Source organism: Malus domestica, chromosome 13 (genome assembly GCF_042453785.1).
Source record: "Malus domestica chromosome 13, GDT2T_hap1".
Taxonomy (NCBI): domain Eukaryota; kingdom Viridiplantae; phylum Streptophyta; class Magnoliopsida; order Rosales; family Rosaceae; genus Malus; species Malus domestica.
Window position 1 is genome coordinate 27,608,842 of NC_091673.1, and position 9,760 is coordinate 27,618,601.

The following is a 9,760-nucleotide window of genomic DNA, read 5'->3' on the forward strand; positions in this document are numbered from 1 at the left end:
TCTAAGGTGAGTGGGTCTTTTCCTTTCTACTGTATATATTGATGAGTAGATTTTATATTATATATTTTACCCTAATCTTAGTATATTTTGGTTAATATATTGGAAGAATTTTGATACTTTGAAGTGTATTTTTAATATAGGACTTTCGACTTCCTTTGGAGCAAAACAGGATCAAATTGACGAATTTTAGAGTAATTCTAGTTGGAGGACGTTCGTGAGTCACTTAGCTTGATCATATCAAAATTTGGGATTTTTCCACCAAGCGGTTATTTTCTGGCGATGAAATAAAGAAGCAGTGCGCAGTGCTGGAAAATAACGTTTTTGGGCTTAAATGACGTTTTTGGAGCCCAAGATAACCTCGGATGGGTTCGTGGCCTTCTGGAAAAGTGTTCAGAATATTCCAAACATCAAATCCAGCTATATTGGGCTAGTTTTGGAGCAGCTTATGGGCCAAAACGTGGCTGTTCAGATTTTAGACGAATTTTACTATTTTTATTTAGGGTTTTTATTAATTTCAGTTTGCTAGGGTTTGTGTGGTGGCTGAGTAAATATATTGCTTAGCCGTCTATAGTTTCAGACTACGCTTTATTTTATGCAATATTGGAGACAGAGAGAAGTGCTAGGGCTTTGAAGATTTTCTACTTGAAGGTGTTTTCAATCCTTTTCTTAAGAGATATTTCTATGATTTCAATTATGAATATGCGGAACTAATTTCTTTTGTTAGGGCGAAACCTTGAGCCTTAGCATGAATATGTGATTTTTATTTAATTACTTATGATCGATTGCATGCGTACTTTGAATTGTTAATCACCGGGATAAAAACTATCTAATTGTCGTAATGCTTGATCACCATTAGGATCTTTAGAAAAGTAATTTGATGCAATTTTGGTCGGAAGGTTCCCTGAAATTGACGCTGGCTTCTTGTGATTAATAATTGTAATTTCTCTTAGGATGAATATCACGTCTTAAGGATTGCATGGTTTTTCAAAGGATTTTCATAAAGCATAATGAGTCTTTCATGTTTAGATTTGATCCGAACGTCCGGACGGGTTGCATGTTAGATATACGTTCTATGTTGGAGGTTCCAAGTAGAATATGAATTAGGAAAATCTAACCTTCAAAGTAGCATGTGTAGATCATAAGTAATTGGTAAAAATTCATAGAATTGCTAGGTGATAGTGGAACCCTAGTGCTTTCTTAATTTTATTATCCCAAAACTGTTTTCTTTCTCTCTAGCTCTAATATTGCAGATTGTTTATTTTAATTCATTAATTTCGTTTTTATTTTAATTAGGTTACAAAATCAATCACTTCAATTTCTACTTTACAATAATTAAATGGAATCTGATTAGTTCGAATTATTTAATAATCCCTGTGGAGATGACCTTGCGAAATCCGTTTTTACTACAATAACCTTGTAATTCTTGCAAGTAAAATAGGAGATTTAAGCCCAACACATGAGTATTAAAAATCCTATCAAGAAAATGGCGCCGTTGCCGGGGATTATTTAAAATAATCCCCACGAATCAGATTTTCAATTAATTATTGCTGTTTATACATATAAAAAAAATATTTAATTTTCGTTTATATTTTATTTTTACAGATTACAACAGTACAACAGTACAGATTTCAGAAATCTGTGCATGGTCAGCACCCGTTCAACAGTGCAGAAATTGATTTCACTTGATCCAGAATTTGAGCAGCATTTAAGGAGGAAACGCAGAGAGCAAAATTTGCAGCGGGTTCGTCCTCTGCAGGAGAGGTTTCTGAAATCAGTCTTTGACCTGCACAACAAAGAAAAAATGGCGTTTGTAATTCCAGAGGCAGGTCTGCCCCTGGGTGATTCACTGACTGCCCATTCCACAAATATACCCAGTTGCATTACATATCCGGCAGTGGAGGAAGCGACTGCATTTGAAATAAAACAGCACATGTTGAATATTCTACCTACATTTCATGGGTTATCATCTGATGATCCTAACATGCACATTACAGAATTTTTAAGGGAACTTTAACGAAAAGCACCCGGTACTGTTCACTTTAACGAAAAACCACATTTTTACACTAAAAAGTTAATCATGGTACTATTCACTTTACTCTTTATTTTGTCCTTATCATTAAAACTCAAAACTTTCAAGCCCTTTTCATTAGTTTTCCTAATTTTTAATGGGGTGCAAAATCATTTTGGTGAGGGGATTTTCAGCCGAATCTATTAAGCTGCGATTGTTTCCATACACTCTAAAAGATCAGGCACGGAGATGGCTCCCCACACTCCCATCTGGAAGCATTACAACTTGCGCCCAACTTAGTGAAAAATTTTTAAACAAGTATTATCCAGCTTCTAAGACCCTTGACATGAGAACTCAAATTTTATCGTTTGCCCAAAAACCAAATGAAGAGTTTCACGAGACGTGGGAGCGGTTTAAAGAGTTGCTTACAAAATGTCCACATTCGGGTATTAACACTACTGATCAAATGCATATATTTTTCAGAGGTTTGAATATGACTACAAAAACTCTTGTCAACGCTTCATGCGAAGGTTCGTACAAAGACAAAAATGCACAAGAGGCTTGTTTGTTATTTGAAAAAATGGCAGCAGATACACAGCACTGGGCAGTTGAACAGCCACAATCTAGGTCTATTTTTGAGATGTCTAACGGTTCTCCATATGTTACAGCACAAATTGAAAAAATGGAGAAAAGGCTTGACGCAAAATTTAACATGTTATTACAGAGAATGCCAGGTTCTCAGGTTGCTGTACAGCAACCCTTACAAGCTGCCTGCAGCATTTGCAACATGATAACTCACGATTTTATGAGCTGCCCACATAAATATGTTTCACCAGATTTTACAGCTGAGCAGGTTAATGCATTTAACAATTTCCAGCGGCCCAGATATGACCCATACTCTAATTTCTACAACCCCGGTTGGAGAGATCATCCTAATCTAAGGTGGGATAAGGAACAGCACACTAGGCCTCAATTTCAACAGCAGGTACAGCAACCTGCCGCACCTAAGGCCGCTTGCGAGGTTGCAATTGAAAAATTGGCAAATACTACCACTCAAGAAATTCAAAATCTACAGGCAACAGTGAAAAACATCGAAAAACAGATGGGGCAGAATGCTTTGCAGGTTTCTAGAAGGGCACCAGGTACATTTCCCAGCCAAACAGAACCAAATCCTAGGGGAGGTGCCGATTGCAAGGCAGTCAGAGTTTTACGTTCCGGCAAAAGTTTTGATAACAGGGAAGAAAATTGCATTCTAAATTCGCGGGTGGATTCACAGCCTAAAACAGTTTCGGGAAATGTTGAAAAATCTGCCAATTCAAAAGATTCTGAACAGTCTTCGAACAGTTTCAAAAATAGTGCAGATATTGTTGAGGATCGTGTCTATGAGCCACCTATGCCTTATCCCGAATGGTTGAAGCCTAAAGTTAAAGATCAACAATTGGCAGATTTTATAAAGACTTTGTCTAAGGATCAGATTAATCTGCCGTTAATTGATGCCATCAAGAACATTCCGTCTTATGCCAAGTTTTTGAGGGATGATTGCACAAAGAAAAAGAAGCTTTTGATTATGAGAAAGTAATTCTTACGGAACAGAGCACCGATGTTCTGCTTCACAAATTGCCCCCAAAGAAACAAGATCCAGGGAGTTTTACAATTTCATGCACAATTGGAAATTCTCATTTTAAACGTGCTTTAATTGACTTAGGTGCTAGTATTAATTTAATGCCTTTTTCTGTTTTTCAGAGACTAGGACAAGGAGAAATCAAGCCTACATTAGTTATTCTACAACTAGCGGACCGATCAGTTGCTTATCCAAGGGGTATTATAGAAGACCTAATTATTAAAGTGGATAATCTCTATCTTCCTGCAGATTTTGTGATTTTGGATATGGATGAAGATATGCAAACACCGATTATTTTGGGACGTCCTTTCATGGCTACAGCCAGAACGTTAATTGATGTAGAGGCTGGGACACTTACACTTAGAGTGCAAGATCAATCTGTTGTGTTCAGTTTATTTGAAGTTACCAAAAGGCCAGGTGATGTGCATGATTGTATGCGTGTTGATGTGCTTGACAGCTTATTACATGCTGAAATTATGCCACGTTTGACATCTGATCCATTGTTAGATGTGTTGCATGGGTTTGAGAACAAAAATACAGAAGATGAAGAGGTCTTTGAGTTTGTTTCAGCTTTGGAAAGTGTTCATTTTCAACCCCCACGTTGGAGGCCCGTTTTTGAGAGTTTGGGGGAACCCAAAAAGTTCAACAGAAGAAGATAAACTGCTGCGCATTTTAAGGAGCCATCAAGATGCAATTGGCTGGACTATAGCTGACATTAAAAGGATCAGCCCTACAATTTGTATGCACAAAATTTTGTTGGATGATGGAGTAAAACCTGCCATTGACGCTCAACGTCGGTTGAATCCAATTATGAAAGAAGTTGTTCGTAATGAAGTTATGAAGCTTTTAGTTGCTGGGATGATCTATCCCATTTCAGATAGTAAGTGGATTAGTCCAACTCAAGTGGTGCCAAAGCGTTTTGGTATTACAGTTGTGAAAAATGATAATAATGAACTTGTGCCTACTCGCTTGACTACTGGGTGGCGTATGTGTGTTGATTATAGAAAGGTTGGCTAGTCGTGCTTTCTACTGTTTCTTGGAAGGCTATTCAGGGTATAACCAGATTCCAGTTGCCCCTGAGGATCAAGAAAAGACAACCTTTACTTGTCCTTTTGGGACTTTTGCATATAGAAGAATGCCTTTTGGATTGTGCAATGCGCCTGCCACGTTTCAGCGTTGCATGATGAGCATAATTACCGGGTTAGTTGAACATGTAGTTGAGGTATTTATGGATGATTTTTCTGTTTTTGGGGATTCTTTTTACCAATGTTTGCAGAATTTATCTCTAGTTCTGGAAAGATGCATTAAGACCAACCTGGTTTTAAACTGGGAAAAGTGTCATTTTATGGTTAGGCAGGGAATTGTCTTGGGCCACTTGATTTCTAATAGGGGTATTGAAGTTGATAAGGCTAAAATGGATGCAATTGAAAAGTTGCCACCCCCGACAACTGTTAAGAGTGTTCGATCTTTTCTTGGCCATGCCGGGTTTTAAAGACGGTTCATCAAGGATTTCTCCAAGATTAGCCGACCCTTGTGTAATTTATTGGCTAAAGACGCTCCATTCGTTTTTTATGAGGCTTGTTTGGAGGCCTTCAAGAAGTTAAAGACACTACTCACCACAGCACCCATTATTGCAGCTCCTAATTGGAGCCTACCTTTTGAATTGATGTGTGGCGCATCAGATTATGCAGTGGGGGCAGTTCTTGGACAGCGGACAGATAAACTTCCCCAAGTTATTTATTATGCTAGTCGAACCTTCAATGATGCACAACTAAACTATGCTACCACAGAGAAGGAATTGTTGGCAATTGTTTTTGCATTGGAAAAATTTCGTTCGTATTTAGATGGGGCTAAAGTGATTGTTTATACAGATCATGCAGCTTTGAAATATTTGTTGTCTAAAAAAGATGCTAGACCTCGATTGATACGTTGGATTCTTTTATTGCAAGAGTTTGACTTAGAAATGAAAGATAAAAAGGGTCGTGAAAATGTGGTGGCTGACCATTTATCTAGATTAATTATTCCCACAACTTCAGAAGAGGATTCCCTACCACTGAGGGAGAGTTTTCCAGATGAACAGCTATTTGCAGTCCAATTCCGTACACCATGGTTTGCTGATATGGTTAATTATTTGGTTAAAGGGGTAGTGCATCCAGATTTAACGTTGCAGCAGAAAAAGAAGTTTTTATCTGATGTGAAGCATTATTTCTGGGATGAGCCATACCTATTTAAGTATTGCCCAGACCAGATTATTCGCAGATGTATTCCTGAAGCCGAACAGGAAAGTGTTCTAAGGTTTGCTCATCATTTTGCTTGTGGGGGACATTTTGGGCAGAAAAGAACAGCAGAAAAATTTTTGCAGAGTGGGTTATTTTGGCCTACACTTTTTAAGGATGCATATAATTGGTGCAAGGCTTGTGATAGGTGTCAAAGAGTCGGCAACCAGTCCAAAAGGAATGAGATGCCCCAGCAAAGTATTTTGATTGTTGAATTATTTGATGTATGGGGTATTGATTTCAGGGGACCATTTCCATCGTCCCATGGGAACCAATATATTTTAGTTGCTGTGGAGTATGTTTCTAAGTGGGTCGAGGCCATTGCAGCACCAACTAATCAGGGGTCAGTAGTCCTGAGGTTCCTCCAAGGGGTTATATTTCCGCGTTTTGGAATTCCACGCGTTATTCTTAGTGATGGGGGGAAGCACTTTATTAATAAATCATTTGCTAATTTGTTGGCAAAATATGGGATTAATCATCGTGTGGCTACACCTTATCATCCACAGACATCTGGTCAAGTGGAAGTTTCAAACAGAGAATTAAAACGCATTTTGGAGAAAACAGTTGGTTCAACACGAAAAGATTGGAGTTTAAAATTAAATGATGCGTTGTGGGCCTACAGAACAGCTTATAAAACTCCTATTGGGATGTCACCATTTCGACTCGTTTATAGAAAAGCGTGTCATCTACCTATGGAGCTTGAACATAAGGCGTATTGGGCAATTAAAGAGTTAAATTTTTCATATGACTCAGCTGGAGACCAACGTAAATTGCAGCTCAATGAACTGGAGGAAATTCGTCAGGATGCTTATGAAAGTTCTCGCATCTACAAGGAAAGAACTAAGGCGTTTCATGATAGTCAAATTTTACGGAAAGAATTCCAGCCAGGGCAAAAGGTGTTGCTATTCAGTTCAAGGATAAAGTTGTTTCCAGGGAAATTGAAATCTCGCTGGACTGGGCCGTATTTGGTTACTAAAATCTTTCCTCATGGAGCAGTTGAAATATCTAATGAGGCTCAAGGCAACACATTCAAGGTGAATGGTCACAGGCTGAAACCATACGTGGAGTCACCCTTTGATACTGCATACGAGTCTTTGACTCTGAAGGCACCAGTGATCTAGCCATCGGACTTCCGCAACGTCTAGCTACAGACTTAAAATAAAACGCTTATTGGGAGGCAACCCAATTTTTCTAAACTCTTTCCTAATTTTAATTTTCGTTTGATTTTCTCTTTAAGATAAAAAAAAAATATATATATATATATAAAAAAAAACATACATAAAAAAAATATAAAAAAAATACATAAAAATACAAAATAAAAAAAAAATTTGGAAAAAATGGAAGATTGCATATTGATTTTATTTACCCAGTTTATTTGATTTTATTTTAATTTTTTGACGCATATTGGTTAATTGCAGGTCGCGAACGTGGAAAATAAAGCTCGTCCTATGCTGGAATCCTGCACCCAGCAGCAAGTCTAACGTTCACATCAACCACATCTACACTATGCTGGAAATTTAAAGCAATCAACATAAAAAGCCATTCACAGATGCAAGTTTGGGGGTGATTGTTGCAGATCCAGCACATAAACAGAATTTAGAGCAGTTAATTTTCTGCAGCTCAGTTGTGCGATGCATGGAGGAAGCACAATTAAATCACAGATCCATACACCACAGAACTGAGTACAGCTATTATTACCAGATCTACAACAATTCCACTTGCAAGGATACGAAATTTTACCTCCCAGATTCACCGATCTGGGCTCTTGGCAACTTGTACCGTATTGAAGCTAATCTTTGTCCACCTTTTTCTTTCCCTCGGATCTATCAGTGATCCGCCTATATCACACAGAGCACACCAATATGAGACTATGTTGAGACACATAAATTTTTTTTTTGAAAACCACACAGTATTCTGAAAGTCATAGTTTCTGCCGGATGAGTGTTTATACCTTCAAGGTTGCTAAGTCATTGCTGTTGCGATGTGTCCTGCCTTTTGTCTGATGGATATCCAGTTGAGCATTCTTTCTTTCGGATCTGTCCTGGATCCGCTTGTTCTACAAACATACCACACCAGTTTCATTACATGCAGGTATAATGAAGCAACGGTCTCACGGAATGGAATCCATCATGAACGGAGTACAAGATTGTTACCTTACTTATTTGCAGAGGCCGAGACATTTGTCATTTATGCTGCCTTCCGTAACCACTAGACCGGAAGCTCCAGGTTGTTGTCTCTCGGTTGTACGCTGGAGTTGAGGGAAAATTTTTCAGTCACAGTAGTGGTTATTACTCCAGTATCAGATCTTAATCAATCAATCCAAAGGGTTACGGTTTCTACCTAATAATTTGCAGATCCGTGAGTTTGGGAGCTCTTCGAGGTTGTCTCTTCAGTCTCTTGGTGCATCTCGGACACCTACAAAAAAAAAAAATCTGTGTAAGCTTCTACAGACTCATCATGAACATATAACTTACAGAGATTTTTCGCAAGCTGAGCGACATGTATTTTGACCTAAGTGGGCGATGCTTACCGTTGCCTGTGTGCAGTGGTCTCGATCTACAAGACTGTCACTCGAATCTGTGATGGCTTACGGCTTGGGAAACATGATTTTGTTGAGATGAGATGGAGATTCAGGGTGTTGTTCTTGTGTTGTTGTCTCGGATTTGAAATTATTGGGGGTCCTCAAACAGCTAAAACGACATGCATGTGTTAGATTTAATTCTATTTCTCTAAAACAAATAAATCTGAGACATGACCACAACAGATTGGAGGATGATTTTACCTTTGGCTGTCAGTTTTTCCGATTTTCTACCACGGATGGGCTAGTCAACAAAGGGGGAGGTACGTTGTTCAGTTGCCGGCAGAGAAGATTTGAGAGAGAAAGGGCTGCGAGGGCAGAGATCCGAGAGAGGAGGTGGCTGAATTTCTAAGAGACAGAAGGATTTTGCGTTTCTGAGAGCCATGATTTTAGAGAGAGAGTAGAGATGCATTGGGGTTTGATGAAGAAGAGAGAGAGGGCTGAAAAATAAAATGGAAGGTTTGCAGGAAGAGGGATGCCGAACTGAGAAGGATTAAAAGCCTTTTTAGTTTTTCTAGAGAGACATGGGCCAATGGATTGCTCTTCACCTTTAATTTCGAATCCTATGGAGCTCCCCTGCCTGATGCTTGACACGTCTGCGCTACATCAATTTTTTATGCTTCCCTAGGCCACGGTTTGAAGAAAGGGGAGAGAGCCGTTTGGGCTCTGTGTTTGATGCCTGAAATAGACAGAAGACTGATGCTGCACGCCACTTTCCACTTGCATGCCAGCTGCATGCCTTTCAAAGCATGGCATCCAATGTTTTCAAATGTTGGTGCACGCCTACTGTACACATGAATTGGCGTGTTGGCAGGTTCTCAATGCATGGCCTATGCGTGGCTTTTATTTGGCCACTCATTTATCACTCCGCCACATCACATCCGTGTGCCATCATTCCCAGGCCACTCTTTGTCATGGTCATGCCATGATGTTTTCCACAAACGCCAGGTCTTATGCCTTCCTTTCTTTACATGTTATTTTATAGTTTCTTTCATTTTCTTTTTATTTTATATCATTATATATATATATATATATATCTTTATAGTCAAGCCCAGGTACTATCGTTCTTTGCTTTGGTTTTGTTACTCATTTTCCCTTTTATAATTATTATATGTTAGTTTCAGTTTATTGCATTTTTGTCATGTTTCTTTTATTTTCCACACCTTGAGGACAAAGTGTGAAATAAGTTTGGGGGTGGGAAAATAACATTTTAGGTTTTTATTTTTGTGTCGGTTAAAAGTTTTCATTCTTTTTAAGTTAATATCCATAGATTATTT

At 38.6% G+C, this 9,760-nt stretch overlaps 1 long non-coding RNA gene and 1 other non-coding gene across 2 annotated transcripts; both read right to left on the reverse strand.

The window, feature by feature from the left end:
* Window positions 1-1,492: 1,492 nt before the first annotated feature.
* LOC103415086 (uncharacterized) lies at window positions 1,493-9,198 on the reverse strand. Its single transcript, XR_003767899.2, has 7 exons — window positions 8,688-9,198; window positions 8,436-8,595; window positions 8,246-8,320; window positions 8,059-8,153; window positions 7,857-7,961; window positions 7,646-7,743; window positions 1,493-1,783 (listed from the first exon to the last, which is right to left on the reverse strand). It is a non-coding gene; the product is annotated as an uncharacterized lncRNA (long non-coding RNA).
* LOC114820799 (small nucleolar RNA R71) lies at window positions 2,352-2,456 on the reverse strand. The gene has a single exon (XR_003768277.1). It is a non-coding gene; the product is annotated as a small nucleolar RNA R71 (small nucleolar RNA).
* Window positions 9,199-9,760: the final 562 nt, after the last annotated feature.